The sequence below is a fragment of the Typopeltis vanoorti genome, chromosome 25, assembly GCF_054136105.1.
Source record: "Typopeltis vanoorti isolate ZY-2024b chromosome 25, IOZ_Tvanoo_1.0, whole genome shotgun sequence".
NCBI classification, from domain to species: domain Eukaryota; kingdom Metazoa; phylum Arthropoda; class Arachnida; order Uropygi; family Thelyphonidae; genus Typopeltis; species Typopeltis vanoorti.
In genome coordinates, this window is record NC_143573.1 from 50,108,166 (window position 1) to 50,132,634 (window position 24,469).

The window sequence follows — 24,469 nt, forward strand, 5'->3', positions numbered from 1 at the left end:
GACATAAAATCCCTTGAGATGACAGCACACGTTCTCTCTTTTAGTCGGCAATCAAGCATTTGGGGGACCTACTTCGCTGAAAATTTCTGCATGTCCAGATTTTGGTGGATAATGATCCCAACTCGTTCCCTGGATAGTCCCAGAGTCTTTGCAATGTATTTGGCTGCTATTCATCTATCATCAATGGCACAGTCCCCTAAAATCTCACACAAAGTTTGGTGAATCACAGTTGGGACTTTTCTTGCAGGACGAAACATTTGATGATGGCCAGCTCTTCTATGTCTTCGAATTTCTTCAAATCCTCTGCCATTATTATATATCCTAAAAGATATCCTAAAAAGAAAAAGAACAAATTATTGCAATTTGATTAAACATGGGGGATGAAAGGTTTTAAGATATGTTCTTTCTTGTGGTTATCTCAGTTTCTTTGATATCATTTTTGTTCTAGATGTTCATCAGAACTTTTTAGCCCCCCCCCTTCCCTCGTAGTGGATAGATTCCTAAAGTTTTCTGCTTTTTTGAAGTTGATCTCCAAACCTCTCCTCTGAAGTCTCAGAATCAACTTTTGAAAAGTTTCGAATTTAATTCTCTCTCTTTCTTTTTCTTCTGATCTGTAATCTAATAATTCTAATATTAGAATCTAATAAATTCTAATAATCTTTCCATAACAGTGCATGTTTAGTGATATGCCGAAAATTAGGAACTTGTATCAGACCTGAGAATTATGATATCGCTGACTTTCAGATAAAAATTTCATTCATCGGCTTTAATTGGTGGTCGAGGAAAATCATAATTCGAAATCATAATATTTAATCATTTACGCTAGTAGGGTTGGTTAGAATTATACCCGAGGCTATTAAGTTGTGTTATATGCATATATTCTACACCAGTTTCGTCCTTTTTTTTTTCTTTCGGTAATAAAAATCCAAGTTTCCGACAAGTTTGATTTGCTTTGAATTACGGCCGACACAACTAAGTCTACGAGACGAGTATTTTATGACTGTTCATTGCGTGTGCTCTTCTATCCGATTTGCCTGTTTTGCTAGATGAAAAGACGAGTTTCCGAGAGGAAAATCCTGCAACCTCCATGATTGACTAACTCATACTGAAGTCCCTGCAAATATTTCTTGCGTTCTAAACGGGATTTGAAAACCCAGATCTTTCCAAGCGAACCTCCATCGGCACATACAATTAAGGTAATCATTCTTCTTCTTCTTAATGTAGCACTTTGCTGTAGAAGAACAAAATTTATGAAAGATATCAGGAATCGTTGGTACCACAGAACTTTTAAGCTTTCACAGACTTTTTGCTATATTTGGCGTATAACAACAGCGATTCTTCCCTTTCCAAACATTACAACTAGTGAATCAAATTTATTTTAAACCTTGAACATTTTCTGTTGTTGTTGTGTGGTAAAGGTATGACACACCTTTAGAACAAACATTGTGTACTCTTGATAGCAGAGATTTCAAAATACTATATTTTTGAAGAAGATCATCGAGACGAAAAAACAGAAGTTTTGTTTTATTACGAAAATATGCACCAGCTTTCTTCTCTCTATCTTTTTTTTAGAAACTAAGCACCTCTTTAGTAAATCGCGAATATTGTAAAGTTTGTCTACATGGGGGGGGACTAAATGACGTGACTCAAGGAAGAAGATTGTATTCACAGGGAAGTGTTAACGTCTTAGTTATTCTCTTTTTATTTTAGTAATTCCTTGTAATGAGAATCGCCTACCTGAGCATTAAACCTAAGCATATAATGAAACCAAGCTTCCATTAACTTCTATTAATAATAAAAGAAGTTAATGGAAGCTTGATTTCATTAAGCGAAGACTGGAGGAATTAGAGCAATATTTGTTTTTGTATTAAAATACGCAGAGTTTTGCTGAATGTTTGTTATGTAGTTTATCTTGGTATGAACATGTCTCATTTTCTCTAGGATAACGTTTCAAGATATTCTTGTGTCGAAGCACTTATCCTCATTATCACTGCATTTAAATCGCATAATAACTACTTAGTCAAATTGAATTTGCGTTTTCCACTGTTCTGTGCATGTAGCATTGTTTGTATAATTGTAATGTTCTTTCTACCATCGCCACTAAGTGCAGCTGCAAGATTAACTGTTGTCCCCGCCCTTCCCTACAGAGTTGCTAAGAAACATTAATTCTCAAAGTAAAATGTTACGTTAAAGAAATCATAAGGTTAGACACTCATATTTCTGGGGAAATTTTTGAAATTGTTCCTGTATATTTGCTTTTCTGTATAATATGCAAGTAAGTTTCAGTTACATGGTTGTTCTATAATATCACATAGCAAAGGGATACCATGAGAGTAAAGGATATTAATTTTGTATTCGTCCAAGTGGTTTCTACAATGTTAATTTTTTTTGGATCACTTAATGATTATAAAGGGAGTTAGTTTTCTGCTGCATGTACGTGTAGGAAAGAAGGAAAAATCTAGAGCATAGCGCGGAGGGGGGGGGGGGATAAAGAAATGAGGTAATCACTGATTTCTGCAGGTCCTTAATTCATATGCAACGAGTCAAATCCTTTACACCTATTTATGCAAAGTAGAGTTAACCGAGACGGAAGGAGAATTAAAATGAAAACTGCCATAGTAAAATATGGATTTTTATTATTATTATTATGATGATTATTTGACACCTCCAGGGAGTCCAAAGACTCATCGAGGGAGGGCACCTGCTCTACAACTCTGTCTCCACCACTCAATTCGCCAATTGACCGCAACTACACCAACGCCATCTACCGCCGATCACCACCACCACCACTCGTATTTCCACAGACAATCACAAACATCCATACCCACGGCGGGATGATTATAAAGATTAATTTACTTAATTAGAATTTGTTTACATTAAATATGGAAATATATAACAGAATAAGCGAAGTTGGTATGGTGGGGAGCCAGCCGAATAAATTTATATGGAATAAGAGAGAAATTAGTCAAAACGCTAAACTAGTTGTGCATAAGACAGTGTTCGAACCAGTTTTAAGTTGCGGATCTAAGAGTTGAGTTAGAAATAATCCACTTGATCAAAGATCAGAGACCACAGATATAGGAGTTGTGAGAAAAATTAGGGGCTGGAACATAGGGCATCAATAATATGGCATATTAAAAATGAAGATATTAGGAAGGAAGTTATTAGCATTCAAACATGTGTGAGCAAATCTAATTTAAGGTGATATGGTTAATTAAACAGAATGGGAGAGGAGCAAAACAGGTGTTTGATGTTAAGATGTAGGAAGACTAAGTGGGTTGATTCAATCCGAACAATATCAGAGTGCTGACAAGGGATACTTTTGGAAGAAAATTGGTGACAAGAAATTAGCATACTTTTTAGAATGGAGTTACCAATATTACTATCTTGTGTTGCTATTACATTTATATTGGCGATATTTTTATATAAACTTCGTTTGATATTCTTAAGCGAAATGTCAGAGAATACCAGTCTCAGGTGGTGGCGAGGGGAGCAGAAACATATCATTTGTCCGATCTTCCCTCTGCGTCAGCTATGCAAAACATAATCCTTGCATACCTGATATTTACTGTACATGGCTGGTACGAAAAACTTTATGCTTTCAGTTATCTCAAATTTTCTGTGCCAATGTTAGCTTATATTTTATTATTTTATGCACTTTTGATTCCATGAAGAGGGTTTTTTTTTTTTTTTTTTTTTTACAGGAGTATTGTGAAAACTCCTATTCATGAAAGGTTATAAACCTACAGTACATTAGTGCCGTGAATGGGCTAAGGGCAATTGTTCTGTTTTTATTACTTATATATATGTAAGTAGCAGGGCAATGATCTCACATCAGACGAGGAAATTCATCTCCCCTCGAGACAATCACACACATATCCATGCCCAAGGTGGGATTCCAACCCATCGCGTGTTTGGAACCTCTCAGCGATAACCTCTCAGCCAACAAGGACGGCACATATGAATCTTCTTCTACAACCTATCTGTCACTTAGGACGAGTCGAGTCTCCTGATTAGGATCACGACGACTCAATGCAGCCGGCACGTCACCCATCTGCTGCATCTCCGAAGGGCAAGTATTCATAGCTGTAGATCTGTGTGTTAACGAGGTCGGTTTGCCTATTCTGAGGGACGAAGAACCTGAACTTCCGGAAGAAAAAAAGCCTGGCTAACTCACCATTTGATTAAAAAAAAAACTGATAAAGGTTCCTTACGTCATAGACATGAGTCGAACGACGAGCTTTTTCCAACCAAAGAACTCGTTCATACCACCTGAGCTGTGGAGGCTCGGTAAATACTGCAGTAATATTTTACGAAGGTGTATTACTCTCTGCCAAGGACTGGTTAACTCACCTTGAAGAAGGTGGAGTTGCTCTTCGAAAGGGATTCGAACCAAGTCTTTCCAAGAACGGCAAATATGTCATTGTCATAACGAAGTGAGCTACGGAGGCGCCCTTTCATTGAGATACATCACTAGAATCCATGCCCAAGGTGGGATTCCAACCCATAGCGTGTTGGATGGAGAGCGGATACGATAACCTCTCAGTCAACAAGGATGGCACATATGTGACTTTTACTTGGTGGGTAGGCATTTTTGAATGGCGTCATACGGTTACATGTAGTTTATTATTATTTAGCCAATATAAATATAATACAAAGCCTTTTGGCTCTTTATTTTAGTAATAATGCAACATTTGTGAATAAATGTTGCGATATAGAATTTTTAGTTTTAAATTCATATCAGAGTCAGATGGTCTAATTTTGTTGCTGACGTTCTTCCACATGAAATATCAATAAACTTCTTTTTTTTTTTTTTCAGAGAAACCAAAATGGACTGGAGCAGCCTTTTCACCAATCTTTAACTCTTTGACTAAAAAAGAAAACAGGAATATGAAGCTGAATATGAATATGAATATGCACTTTTAGGAAGAGACAACATAATGCATACTGTAAGTATACTTGAATTATTTTCCCTCTAATCAACAGTTCATCTGATTCTGTGAAACATATGACGAGTTTCAAATCTTTTTCTACAATTTTTAGCATTCCAAAGTGTTTTAAGAGATGATGGCATCTGTGATATGTCGGCTTATAAATTATCTTAATTATAATAAAAATAACTATAATTTAAGAAATATAATATTAAGTAATGCGTGAAAAGAATATAAAATGGGTAAGCCTGGTCTTCAGGATGAGTGGGCCAAAGTAAATATTAGACGTGCATTAGAAAATACTGAATTGTATATTGTAATTACTAAAATTGAACAATGATAATATCTGGGAGAAGATGCCGTAGAAAATATCGGCAATTCTTGCAAAAAACAATTTGAGGCCCATAACAAAATATTTTGTATCATTTCATTATTAAAATATGGATATTTGAGAGCATTAAAATAATAATAATAATAATAATAATAATAATAATAATAATAATAATAATAATAATAATGCATCCAAAATGTAATTGTCAACGATTAACTAACTGGTGATAGTTAGCTGTTAATTATGAAGAACTAATAATCTAAAAGTAACAAAATACAGAATAATTTACTTTAGTGAAAAACTAACTAATCTTGCAGTCGAAAGAACATTCTGTTTGGATGAATAGTGTTGGCGCACGAGGTATAAAGTAAGTGTTGGATTTTTAACATTACATTTGGGTGAATTGGAACCGTTCCTATTAAAGTAAATCAATGTAATTATAATTAAATGTTTGTAAATCGGCACCTTTTTAATTTGATGCCTTGATCAAATGTGCCGCTTGTCAATCCTTTGCGCAAGTGTTGTGATCGTAAAGACTTCAATCCTATCAAGGACGTGAAGATTAGTTTCTTTTTTCTTTTCTTTTTTTTTCATTTCTCAAAAACAGACAACCCGCTGGCGATCGTGCTCCTTTCCTACCACTACGAATTTCACAGTGTAAGGAGCAGAGGGATCCTCTCACCGTTTTCCTTGCATTACTAGAGAGAGAGGGAGAGAGAGAGAGAGAGAGAAAGGAAAGAAATACCGGTGACGACCGTCTTGTTTAATGAAATTTCTTAACTTGAGAATTTAAACACTAGCTTAAATGGAAAACATAGTTCATTTTGTATAAGTCATTACAAATGCTTTATAATTTTTTTTCTAGGATCGGGAATTTTTTTACCTATATTTTTCTACTATATTCTTCATACTGCTTAATAGCAGTAATATCATAAAGCTCATAATGGCTAACAGACCCTATAATTTTGTAATTTTGACTTTAGTGTTAATTGATGGTTATGGTAATATGATTTAGTAAAGCAACAAACCGTCGCATTTGTTGATTTTTCCGTGTGTATTTGTTCTATTTGTTTCATATGAAAATACCTACGAAACCAGGGCGAAAGTTTTATGTTAATAAATAAGGTATTCGTATTATTCTCACATAATGGGAATGCTATCTCTTTTGGTATTAAGAACTTAAGAATCAGTGTGCAGGTAGCGACACTATACTGGAGTTTTATCGCCATGCCCGTGTTCGATCCTGATGAATAATGGAGTTTTGTGACTTTTTTTTTTGTGTGGTTTTTACAATTCCAGTTCACGTGATTTGACATCCTGAGTCATACAAGTATTCGTTATTTCTCTGCCTTGAACACTTGTATGAGCAAAAAAAAAAAAAAAAAGAAAGAAAGAAAAAAAAAAAAAAGCAATCTCAAACCATGACACAAGTTTGCCGAATTATTTAAACCATAATATCTATCGAGTTAATGAGGCTTCTTGGTATTATTGTTCTCAGTGCAGAAATACACGATAGTCGAAAATAAAAAATGTCATACGCCAGTAATTTTTTTCTCAAATCTGTATATGTTGAGATTGATACAGCATGATTATGATTTTTACAGCTTTGAAGATTCTTCTCTGTTTCACGGCAGGAACAGTAGTACAGCATTTCTGAATTTGTTTACGGTGCTTGGTGTTTGATTCATATCTGATCCTGATATGTTTAGATGGTGCTTTGTATTTGATCTTTTGTACCGGACAAAAGTGTACCTTCGCATGTTCGCAAATAAGTTGATATTCAACTTATTTCTATAGAACCTCCTTTCTCTTTAAGTTATTTTTTGTTGTTGGACATGTTGCATTTTTCCGTACCATACAAAGCACGATTGTTTTTCAAGGAAAAGAAACTAGTTTAACAACTGATTTCTTTTAATTGCAATACATTTTACGCCTTGTTAAAGAAATTCCACAGCGCAGTTTTTTCATTAAAATTTATGATTTCAGTCAGAACGAATTTTTGTAATAACCAGTTTCTTCTCTAGTTTTATTAAACTTCATTATAATGGACTTGAGTAGTTCATATGTTTATTGAAGGTTCACTGTCTTATTTAGAATATGATGTGGAACTGGTATGGAAATCGTGATCAATCTGTGTGTAATATAATACTGTGGAGAAGACAACGTTTTTTTTTTTTTAACTTAATCTTCATGCGTAAGGAATAGCATGAGAAAAAGTATCAAAGATTTATTTGCATATTTTTTTTTTTTGCTTTTGATATATTCTAGTTTTGTTTCGTTATTACAGTTTCTAAAATAGATAGGTTTTATCTATTTTTATTTAATATTTATTGCACTATATATAATAAGGAGAGTAACTATTGGCCTCAATACAAATGGTATGGTCTACGTATGGCCATTACGATTGCCCTTTCTCTAGTTTCCATTTTTATATTTGTGTGATAATTACTTTTTTTTCTGTTTAAGTTCTTTGTTATTTTGGTTGTTCCTTTCCACGTATTCACATAATTTATAGTGATTGATTGATTGATTTAGCCAATTTACTTTTTTGAAACACATAATAGATAATATGGCTTTCGGCCTTATGTTTGTAAAAAAATTATTCGGATACCTGGATGCCTAACAAAGCACAGTTTACTTTGCCTACCCTTCACTGCGATTACAGATGCCTTCTGGGTAGACCTCCCCACTAAATATTGGTCAGCGGGCAGCTTTTGGTGATTCCTCTAGCAAAATAGCAGTCAATTTCTGCAGTGAAGTTCGACCAAAACTCTAAGCTGGTCATTCAATCCTTTCTTTTCCCCTACCTCAAACACAGACACAGCACTTGCGGTATGACGTGTTGATATTCAACTTATTTCTATAGAACCTCCACAGTGTAAACGAATTGCCCAAAATGACAACACGAATTTCAATGTTCATTTTACTGGATACAGAGTGACTTCGCCACTCCATACCACAGCTTTTCGACTGTCTACAATCCAGTTCCGGCGAGAGCTGCAGTATGCAAGTCAAACCGGAACAGTGCTTAGGATACGCAGCAGCCCTTCCACAGAAAATGAGACTATGGAATTCATTGCTAATGTTTTAAACAAACCTCAGCAGCTTCATGTCCTTGCTTCCTTGTTGAAGGAACCACCAGTGATGCACAAAGGGAAAAACGCACAACTCTTTTTAACATTTTCTTGTCTCTTTCCTTCTGTTAATGTGATCCACCTGCTGTTTCTTGCATTTCTTTTCACCATCACCTCCCCGTCTTCTAATTACGTTGGCTAACTGGAATGTTTTAATGGTGCTGCAGTTGTATTAACTGATTAATGATGAACAACTGATTAACATTAACCAACTGGAAGTCGATGAACGATAGACCAATCTCCATTTCAAGTGCTTCAGAGAAGTATGATCATTTAGAGGGCATTCTTTTCCATTATACCCTGCTGTTTCTAATCATCACTAAATTTTCAATGTGTACAGGACACTATGACAGTACTAAGCGATTATGCTAACAATTTCCTCTAAATTAATCTGCTATTTGTCAGGATCTAGTATTGTTAGATCTTGTATCTCAGTCTTCTTACGCATTTCTTGCTGCATCAATCTACCTAGATCGTGGCTGCCGTTTAGGTCTTTTCCTGCCATCTTTGCATCAGACATCCGCTTTGCTATCTTTTCATCTCCCATTCTGTTGAAGTTATGTTCTCCTATTCTTATATTTTTGTTATTTTTATTGCTGATTTTCATGCCAAATTTGTTACAGCTGTTTCTCAGTTTAGTTCAAGAATCCTGAGACTCGCACAAATTCGTTAAGGAGTAAAATAACCTCATCTTCGTGTAGTAAGCTAAGTTTGATAGCTTTGGTTTTGATTCTCTTTCTAAAAGTGAAATAAATTTAGCTAAATATTAGTTAAATTGGTTAAAAATGCATCATAATCAAAATTGAGTGAGTTTGAAACTCGGGAGGAAGATCTGCTTGTATGACTCTTTCTCTTAGCAAATTTAGCCGCATATTATTGGACATGATCAACAACTCATTTTGGACGGTGTACAGATTTTGCTTTATGCCCACATTTTTGACGAAGCGAAAAAGAAAAGCTGAAAAACAGTTTCACAAACAAACAAACACCTAAAACTCTCAGGTGGTTGTTCCAAGATATTGCTAAACGACCTCAGACTCTACGTCTTCACATCCGATTCAACATACGTTTCCCTAGCGAAGAGGGTGGCTCATATTTGATACACACCCATATTTGATAAAATTCTGGTAAGGGGAATGAAATTTAATCACCTTCTCATTTTCCATTCCTCCTCAACTGCCATTTTTTACTTCGCAAATAGAATTAATGTTTAATTGTAGCATTCATATTGCCATTCGAAATTCACAAAGTGAAAAACGCGAAGACTAATCGCAGAATGGTCTGCATTTCTGCCGACAAATTTACAAAAACAGTCAAGACGAATACACCGGTGTTGGAATAAATAAGCTAAGAATTGATTCAGCATTAAAAAAAAAATGGATGAACTTTGTGAACAGAAAAGATTTTTTTTTAAAACAAAGACAACAATCTTCATATGATGATTACAAGGCCTGTGGGTTTTAATTATCATAGGACCAAGCTCAAGCAACCATTTTAATGAAAGTTCTTAAGCAAAAAATTTTGCTAATAGTGCGGCTACTTTTCTTTGTTCGCTTGTAGAAATTGTGAGCGCAGCATGGCTCTAGTCCGTGGCTCGATTCACTTGCTGACTTTTTGCGCTGTTTTATTCAAATTTGCTATGTCGTAAATACAGGGTGGCCATAAATTAACTTTCCCTCTTTGGAGGTATCTGTAGCTAAAACTAATACACGAAATGAGACCACATTTTATATTGAGACTTTCGAAGGCATGGGGAGATGAATTCCGCAAAAAAAGATTTGGTACCAAAAGTCGCCGATAGGGGAAATTTTGGCGCTGGTGGAGCCGAAAGCAGTCAAATATTTGCAGTAAACGCAGGTAAAAAGGATTATGCAAATTTTACTGTGCGTACGTGAGAGCAGCGCCACCAATTCCACTTAAAAAGGGATTGGGAAGGTTTAGGCAGTTATTCGAATGACTGACGAATTATGCTCAATATGCGTCCTACCTTGCCTCAGCGTGCTTTACTTGTTAAGTTGTTTTACCTTAAACAGTGCAATGCCATAGCGGCCCTTCGGGAATTTAGAAGGCTTCATAACCTGCGTACAAGTCCTATGTCAGCTGTGGTACTGAGAGCTATGATTAAGAAGTTTGAAGAAACTGGATCACTAGGAGTTAGAACTGGCAGAGGACGGAAAGCAGTGCAAAAAGAGACAGTAACAGACGTTGCTACTGCGGTGTTCGACGACACAGGGACCAGTACTGGTCCAAGCGCTCGTGCATTAGCTCGCAAACTTGATATGGCTTATGGTACAGTCTGGAAAATCTTACGGAAAATGCTTCACATCGATCCGTATGAGTTCAGTCGTGTGCAAGCACTAACTACCGCAGATTATGATAAGCGCATGACTTTTTGCGCTACCGTTTCTTGTCCGAATGGAGGTCGACAATGACTGGCCTTGGAGAATATTGTGGGGTGATGAGGCTCATTTTTATCTGAATGGGTTGTTTTAGTTTATTTATTATTATTCTTATTATCATTCTAACGCGCCACATATCCAGCTAGAATGAGTGATGCGGCTGTCGCTTACACCGTCGAAATGTTATTATTCCATTTTATCTGCCTTTAATGTAATTATCCGCTTGTTTTCGGCTCCGCCAGCGCCAAAATTTCCCCTATCGGCGAATTTTGGTATTAAATCTTTTTATTCTCGGAAATCATCTCTCCATGCCTTCAAAACTCTCAATATAAAATTTGGTCTCATTCCGTTTATTGGTGCCTCCAAAGAGGGAAAGTTATTTTATGGCCACCCTGTATTTCAGTCTCACGATTTCATTTTCCGTACATTGGCTGATATTCTCAATGTTTTCATTGCATTTCTTCTGATCGATTCATATATAGACACGCTTGCAGATAAGGACTGATGTTTTAACACAACAGTATTTTGATGGATGAACTCGAAACCAAACATACTTCGAGAAAATGCTCGAAATAATTATTTAGTATTTGGTATTATGCTCAAATGCTTGGTTTCAAGTGCATTCACTTTTCTTGCTAATTTGGTATAAACGTGTCCACTGTATATTGATAAAGCATTGCATACCAAGCTCATAGTATCACTAAAAGCATAACGTCGCAATAGAAATCCCATGGACAATGAAACGTGCTCTCTATTAGGAGCCTGTACTGCCAAAATCTCGTGTTGCAAGCGACCTTTGTTTCTAATAGTACTGAAAAAAAAATGGAACTATCGGGCTCAAAAACGAGGATTGTAATAAACATTGGAATGAAATATGAAATCTTCTCACTCCACACTCTCGTTCTGAGCAGTGTGTTTTCTTGACCAGCTGCTATGCTACCTCCGTACGTCTCAAAAAAGGTGTCTTTAAATGCCGGACAAAGCGCCCGATAGTTCCATTAGAAAGAAGCACAACAAGACGTTATTTGGATAAAATGGAAGATGTGATTAAAAAAAATAAATAAAAAAAAACCTCGGTCTGTTTGTTATTTAACAAGAAGAAAGTGTTGAAAGAATACATCCAATTGAGAATTCAAAATACATGTTAAAATTGAAATAAAAGTTCAGAAATTCATTGGATTTTAATATAAATCTAACAGTAAACGTGTTTCATCTCTCTCTCTCTCTTTCTTAAGATGCTACTTTTTAAAAGGATAAACTACGGCAAACCTATTTAATAAAATAGTTTCATTGGAAACAAAGGAAATAAATAAAATAGTTTAATGCTTTATTTCTAAAAGGAAAAAGGCGGCCTCAGTTATTTTTAATTAACTTTCGAAAATTGGTAAACAGCTGGTCTTCACTCTTAGTTGTCACCGATAGATGATTTCATGACTATCGATGATTTCTGAAGACTTCAGTGGCAGAGTATAGCAGCCGCCTATCTCCATCCTAAGTTTCTAAATCGTAACTTAGTATTTTGAAGTAGTGTAACTTCTACGGTCGCTTCTAGGATTAAAAACCCGAGTTTCAGGGATGGAAAAATAATAATAATAAAAAAACCACATATTAGCCTGCACCTAATGTCGACAAACTTAGAAACTGGCTGAACAAATTTAGAAGCTCCTCTACTCAACGACTAAAATTGCACCGAAACTGGTTTTCTCTCTCATTCTTTCTTTTTTGGTGGTCTAGAGTTATGAAAACGGAAAAGTTTCCACATAACCAAGCAGGCACTATGAAACAAACGAATATAACACAAATATTCTATATTTTCACCACTCCACTAGGTGGCAGAGTAATCTGTATGTTTTGTAGTCAAGAATGAAATATGAGAGGCGAGTGGCTTAGCGATATTTAGTATATTTAGTGCAGTAGGTGGACTAATTGTTAGATCATTCGGTTTCAGTGCTCTAGAGATCAAACGCAATACACTTTTCTAAGTCACTTCAGGCCCCTCCAATAAGCAGGGTGGTAGTCTCACACTGGGAGACGAAATGGTCTTCTATTTAAACATTTCCACAGACATCCATATAGCAATGAGATTTAAATTCACGACGAGTTGGTTCGAGAACGAAGAAGCTATTTACTCGCAGCTATTAAGGAAGCTACTGTTCTTCTTTATAAGACTTGGATGCACCACATCGGATTACTGCACTCAAATTTCGACTCCTGGGTTTCGCTTGGATTACCCCAGTCTCACGTCTTTCATTCTGTCCTGGCATAATGACTCTCCTCCCTGTATCGACATTCCTCCTGTCTTTTTACAACCCATCTCTCGTGCTCCTTGATCTCTCTCTCTCTCTCTCGTATTCAGTAATAGGTAGGAAATTAGCAGTCTGAAGAAAAAAATGACATTTTTTAAAATTTTAATGGATATTTTACTAAATGTGGAAGTAAACAATTACATTAAAAGGTAGAACAATAGAGACCGCTCCTCCCTAAGGCAAAAATTGAGGCCAACTCCATTTCTGTTGCAGTACAAGGAACATATATATGGACTTTTTAACTATAGGTGATTACTCTGTCTTATATACGGAGCGGCAAGGTTTTCCCTTCGAGAAATCTGCAGATTTTCATTCCTCAAAACACATAAACAAGGCCAAGAACAAACATAAGACACTCACCTCATGGCTCTAGTTGTTTTGCTATAATGTAAAAAAACCACCTAACCAAAATAAAAAAAAGCTGTTGCAAATCTATACAATTTAGATGACTGTGTAATCGAATTGAACATTGAACATTTCGACAATTAAAATACCTGGAGAAAGACTGACAAAATAAAATATTCATTAAAAAATTCAAAACATCGCTTTAAAAAAGTGTGTATAAATGGTAATTAATCGCATTTAAGATACTCCAGTACACTCTAATACATACAGTAATAGGGGGAAAAGCAAATGTAAACTATAAAATTCGTTTACAATTGGTTTTTTCTGTTACTTTATTTACTTTGCATATAAAGGTGGATAAAAATTCTTTGCTTTTTACTCCACCTATAATCCATAACAAATTTCAGCCTTGAGACCAACAGTTTCTATTGTATATGTTAGTGCCCAGCAGGCAGAGCCGTTAGAGATGACTTCACAGCTGTGTGGTAGTTGGTTTAGAGAAAGCACTTGATTAGAATACCAGTCTCCCCATTCCGTATTGTATTTTGTCATATAAGGAGGACTCTGTGAACTTTCTCTAACAGCTGCTTTGTCACAGTTTTGATTTTCATTGTGCTCAAGAGTATCGTTGATGATTATTTGCATTTTCGTTACCTCTTGGAAATAACTGTATGTAATAGCTGATTTTGTTTGTTAACACATTTACAGTAATTTTATATGTCAGCTGCGCATGCACGAATCGACAGTATTAATAACACAATCGTTCTTCTTCTTTTTCATCTATGATCGCTACTCAGAAAATGTTCCTAAAAAGTTGTAATGGTGTTTTGCCTTTGGAAAATAACTGGCTATATCGATATCAATTAAACTGTGTAGACAAAGACAGAAATAGATTAATTGCAATGAATAGTTTCAAAGAATATTCTTATGTATGCAAACGGTTATAAATCCACTAGCGGATTCAGACAGAGATTGGGGAAACGATTGAAATGCTACAGGAAGGAAAAGGAATTGAAATGTTATAAAAGAGTTTTCAAATATATATATATATATATATATATATTAACCTATTCTGTTTTATTAATATAATTCATTCGAATTTTTCGCTGATAACATATATTGTAAATTTTTAATTTCTACTGCAACTAGGGATGCTTATTAAGTACAATAAGCGATCCTTATGATCCATAAGGATCACTCCCTTGACTCAGAGTTTTGGGAATGAAGCCTTCTGCTAGAAGAAGGGGGTTGGGTTGAAGATTCCCTTTCCAACCAGGCCGGCAAAACAAAATTAGGAGCTCACAAATCAGAGAAAATCAATAAACGATTGGATCCAAAAATGAGAAAAATAATGAAAAAATCATACAGAAAGAATGTAGGATAAATAACAGATGGACAAAGAAAGTAAAGAACTGGATGCCAAAGGGAAAGAGAAGTGGAGGAAGACCGAGAAGAAGATGGTGGGATCGTCATGAAAACGGAGGGTATTACAAGTAACTAAGTTTAAAGTGTTGGATTAATTTGTAGATGAAATTATCTGTAGTACACAGCCTAGACATGCGTTTATGATTTTAATATTTTATGTAAGCAGCTGCAAATAACTAAATTCAACAAAAAATTCCTTTTTTCTCCTTTGACTAAGGAGAAAAAAGGAGGGGATGTAAAATAAATAAATAAATAATAGAATACTAATTACTTGGTGATGTTGCTAACTGATCAGTAGTGAACCAGTACCCCGCTTATTGGAGACTTGAAGCGACTTGGAAACGATGCATGTTTGGTCTCTAGAGCAGAATTTCCAGATTATCTAACCCTTAGCCCACTGATGGATTAATACCAATGTCCTATATGGGGTTGCTATTTGGAATCTCTCGGGATGACTTCAAGACGCTCCCTTGCAGGGCACACTGATTGGTTGCGTTGAGAACAGAGAATGATTTCTCAATTCTCCATGTCTAGAGTCGGATAGGATAGGACAGGATATTGTTGGGGCTTAGGTCTCTTTTAGTTCTACGTGTGGGACCATAGTACATCCTCTGTCCAAAAGGAAACCGAACTTTTCGAAAATAGAAGAAACTAGTGGCGACACCTGTCGAAAGCGGCAACCTTCATTAGTGTTGTCACAACACTGTTGTGTCAACTGTTTATGACATTTGTTTCATTAGAAGCCGAGTTATAGTGCCAAGTGTGACAGTGTGTTTTGACGAACGGTCGGTCGTCACGACATTCATGCCGTACGCAACAAATTCTCAATCGCTTCAAAATTTCGAGATAAAACTCACCATTGACCGTTTGGCCAGGTGGAACGAATTCTTTGTGGATAATGCCCTTGGAATCGTAGAAACAAATCAGCATTGTCTTTACTTTTGACTTCTCCAAGCGACTTTTTTTTTGGATGCCCCTCTTTGGTCTCCATTCAGCACTCTGGCGCTTTGTTTCGGGCTCATACTCAAAACACCACGTTTCGTCACCCGTAACGATCGTTTCAAGTAAGTTTGAGTCCTTAGGAGCGGTTTTAATGAGGTCCTTGCCGTGTTCAATTCGATACATTTTTGGTCGTCGGTCAACTTGTGGGGAACAAATCGCGAATTCAATTTACGAAGGCCCAAACTCTCGGCCAAAATGTTGTGCACAGTTGATTTTGGAATCCCCAATTCATCTTCAATCAATCTCACGTATGATTTGGGTTTTCTTTAATGAAATCACACACTTTTTGGATGTTAACTTCGCTCAGTCCAGTTTTTGGACTGCCCGGCTTTTCGTCGTCCTCAAGCGTCTCACGACCACTTTGAAATCGCTTAAACCACTCATAAACTTGAGTACGGGATAAGCATTCATCACCGTACGCTTTTTGAAGCATTTGATGCATTTCGGTAAAACTTTTACCAAGTTTAACACAAAAGTCAATCGCAACTCTGTTTGAAACTCATTTTCCGACCGTTCGTCAAAACACACACTGTCACTCTTGGCACTATAACTCGGCTTCTAATGAAACAAATGTCATAAACAGTTGACACAACACTACTGAAGGTTGCCGCTTTCGACAACAAAAAGACACAACAGGTGGCGCCACTAGTTTCTTCTATTTTCGAAAAATTCGGTTTCTTTTGGAACCGAGGGTGTATGTAGCACTATTTTCAGTGCGAAGGTTAGATAAGAATCTTGATAACTTGTAAGTTGGACAGCTGATACAGTCTACGATATGATACAGTCTAAGTGGAACATTAGTTTTGTGTAGCTACTTAAGACATACCATGCAAGATCTCCTAGAATTTATGGCTTACCTAAGCTACAGAAAACTAATGTTCCACTTAGACCCGTCGTAGACTGTATCAGCTGTCCAACTTACAAGTTATCAAGATTCTTATCTAACCTTCACCGCCCTCGCATAGGCCACTCAGTCTCTTCAATCAAAACTTCTACTAAGTTTCACACAAAAATTAAAGACATTCAACTATCAAAAACTGACTTGTTAATCAGCTTCGACATTGTCTCCCTCTTCACAAACATTCCCCATAAAGAAACAATAGAATTACTAACTCAAAAATTTCCGTCTGATATAGTTGAATTGTTCAAGATTGTTATTGCATCAGGTTACTTCACCTGGAAATGTCAAATTTACAAGCAAGAAGGAACAGAAATGGGATCTCCTTTATCACCAAACTTAGCAAACTTGTTTCTAAGTTTGGTGATAAAGGAGAGGGAAAAAAATATTCACTTTTGAACCCAAACCAAAAATTTGGTTAAGATATGTCGACGACGTATTTGCAGTCTGGGATCATCCCGAACATGAATTACAACTGTTATAGATAAAATTAACCTTCTTCATCATCGCATCACCTTTACGTTAGAAAAAGAATCTCCACAGGATATCTCCTTTATGGATTTACACATCCAAAGAAAAGAAGACGGTTCCACGTCTGTCTTTCGCAAGCCTACATTCTCAGGTCGCTACATTCACAATTCTTCCGCTCATCATCCATCTCAGAAATCTGGCATTATTAAATCACTAGTTTCCAGAGCACACAAATTCTGCTCCTCTGAAGAATCTTTAAACTAGGAATTAGAAGTAATCAAAAATATAGCCATCCTAAATGGATATAATCCTAAAACAACTCAAAAAATCATCAGTCACTTCTCCACACATCAAACCAGGCAGGAAGAAGTCCATAGGATTCCCATACCTTACGTTAAAGGCATCTCCGAACGTCTTTCTAAAATTATGAAGAAATACAATTTTGCGACTACTTACAAACCTATCAACCAAATTTACAACTTATTACCTTCTCCTAAGGACAAACTCTCACCTTTGATGTTGCCTGGCGTTTATGAGATTCCATGTTCATGCAAATTGTCTTACTTTGGACAGGCAGGTAGGTCTATTCAGAAACGCATCTCGGAACATCAAGACCACATTCGTCTTTTTAAACAGCAGAAATCTGGCCTCTCTCAACACGGAATTGAAAGTCCAAACCATAGGATCCATTGGGAAAAGTCTAAATTTTACATAGATCTTTATATAAACATGAACGTTTATACAAGGAGAGTTCTGAAGCCTTACTACACAGACCAAACTTAAACCGCAACGACTTTCTTACTATTCCTAAAGTATGGGAAATTGTCATACAAAATTGTGTTAAATATTTTTTTATTATTTTTATTTTTATTTATTTTTACTTCTGTAGCACGTTACGCACGTTTAATGAGATTCTATTGTAATCATGCGCCCTAACTGTATGTTATTCCTATTATTGTTTTAAACTACTGTACTGATGATGTCCTAAGATACTTAGGATGAAATATTTACAATCAAATAATTTTCACTGTGGTTAATACGTGTGTTTCTTTTAATTAATTAAAAATTTGTCTTTATGAATTGAGTGCGATGCAGTTCTGCCCAGTGAGGGTCACAATTAATTTTGATACAATTTTTATTAATATTAAAGTAATAATTATCTCCTTATTAGGCGCTTTTTCATAAAATACAATACAATGATTTTGATTTCCTTTTTTTTCCCTTCAGAAATCTTAAGGTTGTGTTCAATTTATGTCCAAAGTCAGTCTGTTTGGGAGGAAGCCAGTGTAAAAAGCCAATATAGAAAGCAAGTCAAGCTTTCTATAAGAGGAGGGCTCCTCTTATTGAAAGCTGGTCCTGAATTCATGGTAGTGATATCATTCTTTGATAACTAGTATACCGAATCTTTATCTTACTGTGGCATTACGTAATAGGAAAATTGTAGGCGTCAGTTCATTTAACAACAACTAAGTATTAAACTGTCGAACGAAATGATAAAGTTTACATCAGCTACCATCTGAGAAGGAAAATATACTATCTTTTTTAATAGAATAATTTCTTATTTGCCTCCAAAACATTTGGAGGGAAATTTTGTCTAATTATTAGACAAAACTTGTTGCCTAATAATTAGTAATTATCAGCGTCATATCACTGGTAAAATGACTACGCCATTGTGGTATAACTTATGGAACTCCAATCGTGTGCATGTGTGTGGGTGGGTATGTATTTGGCTATTTGGAGTGATAGACGAAGTGACTAAATCTACGTAGCTAGTGTATTATGTTTGCGTGCGTTTTTCTAAATCGTTTGTCCGTTTTATTGGATGAAGTTTTCTAAAGGGGAAATACTGCCATATTCGTATGAGAGCGACTAACTCACCTTCTATTGCAAAAGTCCTTATAAAGGTTCTTCGCGTCTTAGACGGGATTCGAACGCAGATCCTTCGAAACAAAGGGTATCGTTGATACCAACTCAGCTACGGAGGAGCGCAGGCGCACCTGTGTGCGTGTGTTTTTGTGTGGTTCGAGATGGATGTCGCTTTATGAATGATACTTTTATCATTCATAAAGCGACATTTTATTTTTCTGAAATAATTTATAACCTGTAATTCAACATTTTAAGTAATTTACATAAATTAATATTTTGTAAATTACTTTGTGTAGATTTGTTTAAAATTTTTAAACAAATTTTAGAAATATCTTTTAAATTATTTCATAACTTAAAAGATATTTTAAGTTATGAAATAAATCCTAAAACTTAGCATAAATAAATGGATAAAATTATTTTAAAGAACTCAAATTTTGAATAAATTCTAAAACAAAGCATATCCCTTTTAAACATTGTCATAGCATACTTGTGATAACATTAATTGTATACTATCTAGTTGTTAATTATATTTAATATAATTATAATTATTTTTCATGCATTCTGTTTAATTTTTTTAAGTTCTTATAATAATATAATTCCATTTAATCCATTGAATATCATTTAGCAAAAACGTTTTCTGACTTTTTTTTAAATAAAACACCCGAGACAGTTAATATCTTCTTGCTGTTTAAAATAATTAGTGACTAACGACGGATTTTTTTTTTTTTTTTGCATTAGTCACCGATTTTGAATAATATTTGTGAGCATGTGATTTTAGTTCTAACCCTCAATAATATTTTAATCCTGCATGTATTATGAAGATGCTGTTAACCAGGTCACCATATTGGCGAGTTTTTTTGTTCAACTTAGGTCGGTGACCGACCGTGACCGCACCTCCTGTAGGCACTCTTCAATAAACTGGTTCCCAACGCCCAGACTTTTTTTTACTCACGAAAAAAAAAAAAAATAGTAACCCACGGGTTCTTGGACGCTTTCCCTTCATATATGTGCATGGCGCCTTCGCATGTACTTCCTCGATCCCTTACTCGGTGCCTCATAGACATGGTAATCAGATCCTGTCCCCCTCGGGCAGCACTACAGCTTCTTGCCCTACCCCCTTGGGCCTTTCCGCTTCACTCCGTTTTTCTGCAGTAGGTACCCAGCGTCCGCTTTTTTTTTTCATGTTTTTTATGAGTGGTAGAACAAGGCCAACGTGTTTTTTGTCAAGTTTCTGGGGACTGGGGCGAATGAACTCCACTCTCTCCCAGGGGTCGTACAACCTTTTTTTCTTTTATGAATTGCATAAAGGAGTGGAAATCGCACTCTTTCCACCTGGCTCCTAGTGAAGGACAGGGCAAAGACCTCACTACGTCGACCCTGAGCCACTAGAAAAAAAAGTTCAGTTTCTAACATTGAGGAAGTTAGGATGCGCGCAGACAAAGTAGATTTTTTTTTTTTTTGCACTTTTAGTTATATTAACAGATGTGCTCTATTTTACATCACTTTATGGTTGGTTTATAAAAAATGACTGGACAGAATTTTCTAATACTATTTGAAAATTTTAATATTTAGAATTTTAAATAAAATAAAAATACGAATACAGATGTATTTCTAGAGTAGTGTGTATTTAAGTATTTTTTATCCATTTTTAAACATTCTTTCGAGAATTAAAATTGCACTTTTTTAAGTGTATATGATATGGTTTATGATGAAATTATGACTAAATAATGATGAAAAAAAAAACGTTTTTTTTTTTTTTTTTTCAACATAATTTAGTAGTTTCTCAAAATTTTGAGTCCTAAATTTTCCCATGAAATAGTTTCGGCAGTAAGGTTACTATGTCCTGCAAAAATAAGGCATCTGATTGTGAATTAGAAGGAGAAACGTCAACTGGATTAAAGCTACACGTTATGGAAGAAAAACACCTTTCGAAATTTAAAGGTGACTAAATGATAAATGATATAATCAAAACAAAAAGGAAGCCGAGTTGGCCATTCTCAGTCAGCGGTGAGAATTTTTTATTTTTTTCGCAAAGCAGGAAAGCCTGCAGGTGAACACACTCATCTGGCAAACATAATATGCTCTTCTCACATCATTAGCAGTCGGGAAATTAAATCCAAACTGTCAGACTCAAAGAACTGATTTGGGCTCTTTATGAGCTTGAAATGATTAAGTTCAGTACCATTCTCATTCAGAAAGTGACGCAAAACTCTGCAAAGTGGGGCTGCTATGAGAGAATAACATAGGAAAGTAGTGCTAGTAAAACTTGCACTCCTGAAAAATTATTAAAGAATGCTCTTCAGAATCATTTCTATTTGTGTAATTCTGTGCATACTAATATTTATTGATTTTTCTATCTGATCCCGACAAATATTCACAGACTACTGATAAACAGTAGATAAGCCCTGATATACAGAGATGGGAATCATTTCAGCCAGCTTCATATTCTATTCAGGAGTAGAAGCAAACAGTTAAACTGTCTTTTATTCTCATTCTGCTGACTACACTTTATGCACTTTGTTCGTAGGCATTACTTATTTATGAACATCACCACAACAAGAAATAAACTTGGAGAAAGTCCCGCTCTTCTCCAGCAATAGCTAATGTGCTTTGCCTAACACGTTACCATCATATGCACTGAATCACGAATCTCTTCTTTTGTTTAATAATTTAGCATGTTTTAATAAAAGGCCACTTTTAAATATTCATGCAATTGCAGTTGAGAATCTGAACGTGATGAAGAAATGGGGATATATTCATTTAAGGATAATTATTCGGACATTTCAAAGCTCCTTTAGGTATTTCTGCTTCATGCATCTGAAATATTTATAAGCTATACTACATTCGTGCCATGCGCGGGACAAGGATTAGATATGCTTCAGCCTTGTTTTGGAGAATGAGCATATTGCAGTTCCGGACTTTTAGTAATATCGATTATTGACAATATTAATGACAAACTTAACCTTTTCATTTTAAAAACAACATCATATATAGTTATACCTTTGTTAAAAAAAAATTGAATTGCTTTTATACGTCTATTAAAAGTAATGTTAAAAGAATTTATTTATTTGAATATGTGCAAGAGAAAGAGAGAGAGAGAGAGAGAGAGAGAGAGAGAGAGAGAGAGAGAATTAAATATACAAAATCTCATTAATGTACCACACATACATGTCCCTTCTCGATGCGTTGCTAGGTTTCATTCCTGTGATTCTTGGTTATTTCTAAGTTTCGAAACTTTTCTGTTATACCACTGTGTAAACTAGACTTGCTAAAGAAGTATATATGTTTTGATATTGGTGTGTTTGTGTGTGTGCGCGTTGAAATGGGGGGGGATTAAACCTAAAATATGTGTAATATTCAGTTACCCTCTTTCACTCCTCTGCTTGGATTTCTTCGTTTTCTAGTCTGATCTGCGCGTAGGTAGGTTGATGTATTTGTCTGATTTAGTGTGCTTGTAATTCGGTTTGGGTAGTTCTTTCGACTCCATTTTATTGTAGAGTGTGTTCCCAGAGATGGCCCCTTCAAAACAAGATGGGAGTCAGTGACCTCCTTACCAATCGGTTTTCAGAATCTACACGTCAACAGCTTTCTCGTCCCCCGGTTAGCTATTGCCCAACCCTGTCCCTTCCCCCATCCGTCTCTGCAGAGTAGTATGTGTCCTAGTTTCAAAATTTTCCCTTCTGCTCGAAACCACCCCATCCCATAATGCCATGCGCGCCAGTCGTAAGATTCTTCGCGATCAGTTAAGTTTATAGACCGATTTAGTTCCTAATGTCCCGATGGATGGGTTACACGGAAGGGGAATATAGTATCTTGATGAACTTCTTTCAGCACCCCTTTCTCAGGAGCCACTATCAAATATATGTTTGCCTTGGTGAAGAACTGTGATTAGCAACAACCAGGAAGATAATCTCAAGAACATTTATCATGTTGTGATGACTTTTGTTATTTAAAGGTCTAAAAGACATTGCAAGCTTTAACCCAAGTCTTCAAAGGATTAGCTGACCTTCACAGACCTTATCAGCACGTAAGTGCTCATTTTGAGTCGCTTGCCAATTCCTTTAATTATTTCTTGTGTTTTCACTTTTTACTTTTAAAATAGCTATGTTAATGTTTAAATTTATTTTTTTGTTATATCATGAAGTACTTAAGGCATTCATTATCTTGCTTCAGTCGTGTACAGGTCACTGACCGGCTTTATCCATTTTAATTGCAAGAGTTACTTATGTTGTTATACATTTGATAATAACATTTATTTTAAATAAGAATATAGTAGCAATGCGATAGAACTGTCCAATTACTGATTCTGAAAATGTTCTTTAGTCGTTGCATACATTATCTTTTTTCCGAAAAATAAAATATATCGGAAAAAAATGTATCGCGCTGGTTATAGTCTTTATCTTTTTAAATTGATATAAAGAAAACTGTATTTTCATCCATAATATCTGTCCTGAATTTCGTTTGTACATAAAGCATAAAGAAACTATAGTAAGTCATGCTCAACATTTAAATGTCCTGTGTGACTGAAGAGTACTTCTGATGCCGTCTGAAGAACGACATAGACCCTGTGGTTAAAAAGAACTTGGGTTCAAATCCCGTATAAGATGCAAGTAAGGCATCCCATACGGGATTTGTGAGTAAGCCAGTCTCATACAGATGTGATATTAGGTTTATTGTGTAATTCGCGGAAATTTGGTTTCACACGTACCAGAAAAAAAAAAAAACAGGTAAATCGGCCAGAGAGTTCGCGCGGTTGGCAAACATAACACGCTAGCCTTTAAATCCTTAGCAACCCGGCGTAATCCCAAAGAATAATAACAAAGTGGGATTGTAACTTAAATTCGAAGTTTCACTTCTTTTTATAAATATGAACACCAGATGGTTTCATCTTTATGAATGTGAACACCAGATGGTTTCATCTTTATGAATGTGAACACCAGATGGAGCTTTTGTTAATTACAGTGAAATAAGGGTTTGTAATGCCTATGTTAATTTCAGCTTTCTCTTTTTCTCTATTGATATTTCCTTGTAGCCCGTCGAATTACATTTATTATTATTATTATTATTATTATTATTATTATTATTATTAAACAGATTTACCTGTCACTGCCGAAAAATAATATTATTACTGTATTTATCGGACTCGCTCTGATTTATTTTTAATATTTCTGTCGATTCTCCTCTTGGTCTTAGTTCACAGCGAAAATAAAAATTTGTCTCTACTTTTGTATTATTTATTTATTCAAATTTATTTATTTTTAATAATAAATGAAGGATTGTTAACAAGTTATAAAATGTGCTTTCTCCCGTTTGTCATTGCTGGACCATATATGCATTGATATGATCCGTATGCTGCCACAT

The 24,469-nt window shown here is 35.5% G+C and overlaps 1 protein-coding gene and 1 long non-coding RNA gene across 3 annotated transcripts in view; one reads left to right on the forward strand and one right to left on the reverse strand.

Moving 5' to 3' along the window:
- LOC150092736 (uncharacterized) overlaps positions 1 to 24,469 on the forward strand; it is a 109,019-nt gene that overhangs the window by 16,239 nt on the left and 68,311 nt on the right. For both annotated transcript variants that reach the window (XM_090414402.1, XM_090414403.1), the window contains exon 2: positions 4,820 to 4,949. The gene's annotated coding sequence lies outside the window, so the exon portion shown is untranslated. The remainder of the gene's footprint in view (positions 1 to 4,819; positions 4,950 to 24,469) is intronic.
- LOC150092737 (uncharacterized) overlaps positions 1 to 24,469 on the reverse strand; it is a 109,858-nt gene that overhangs the window by 8,401 nt on the left and 76,988 nt on the right. The gene's annotated exons all lie outside the window — the stretch shown is intronic.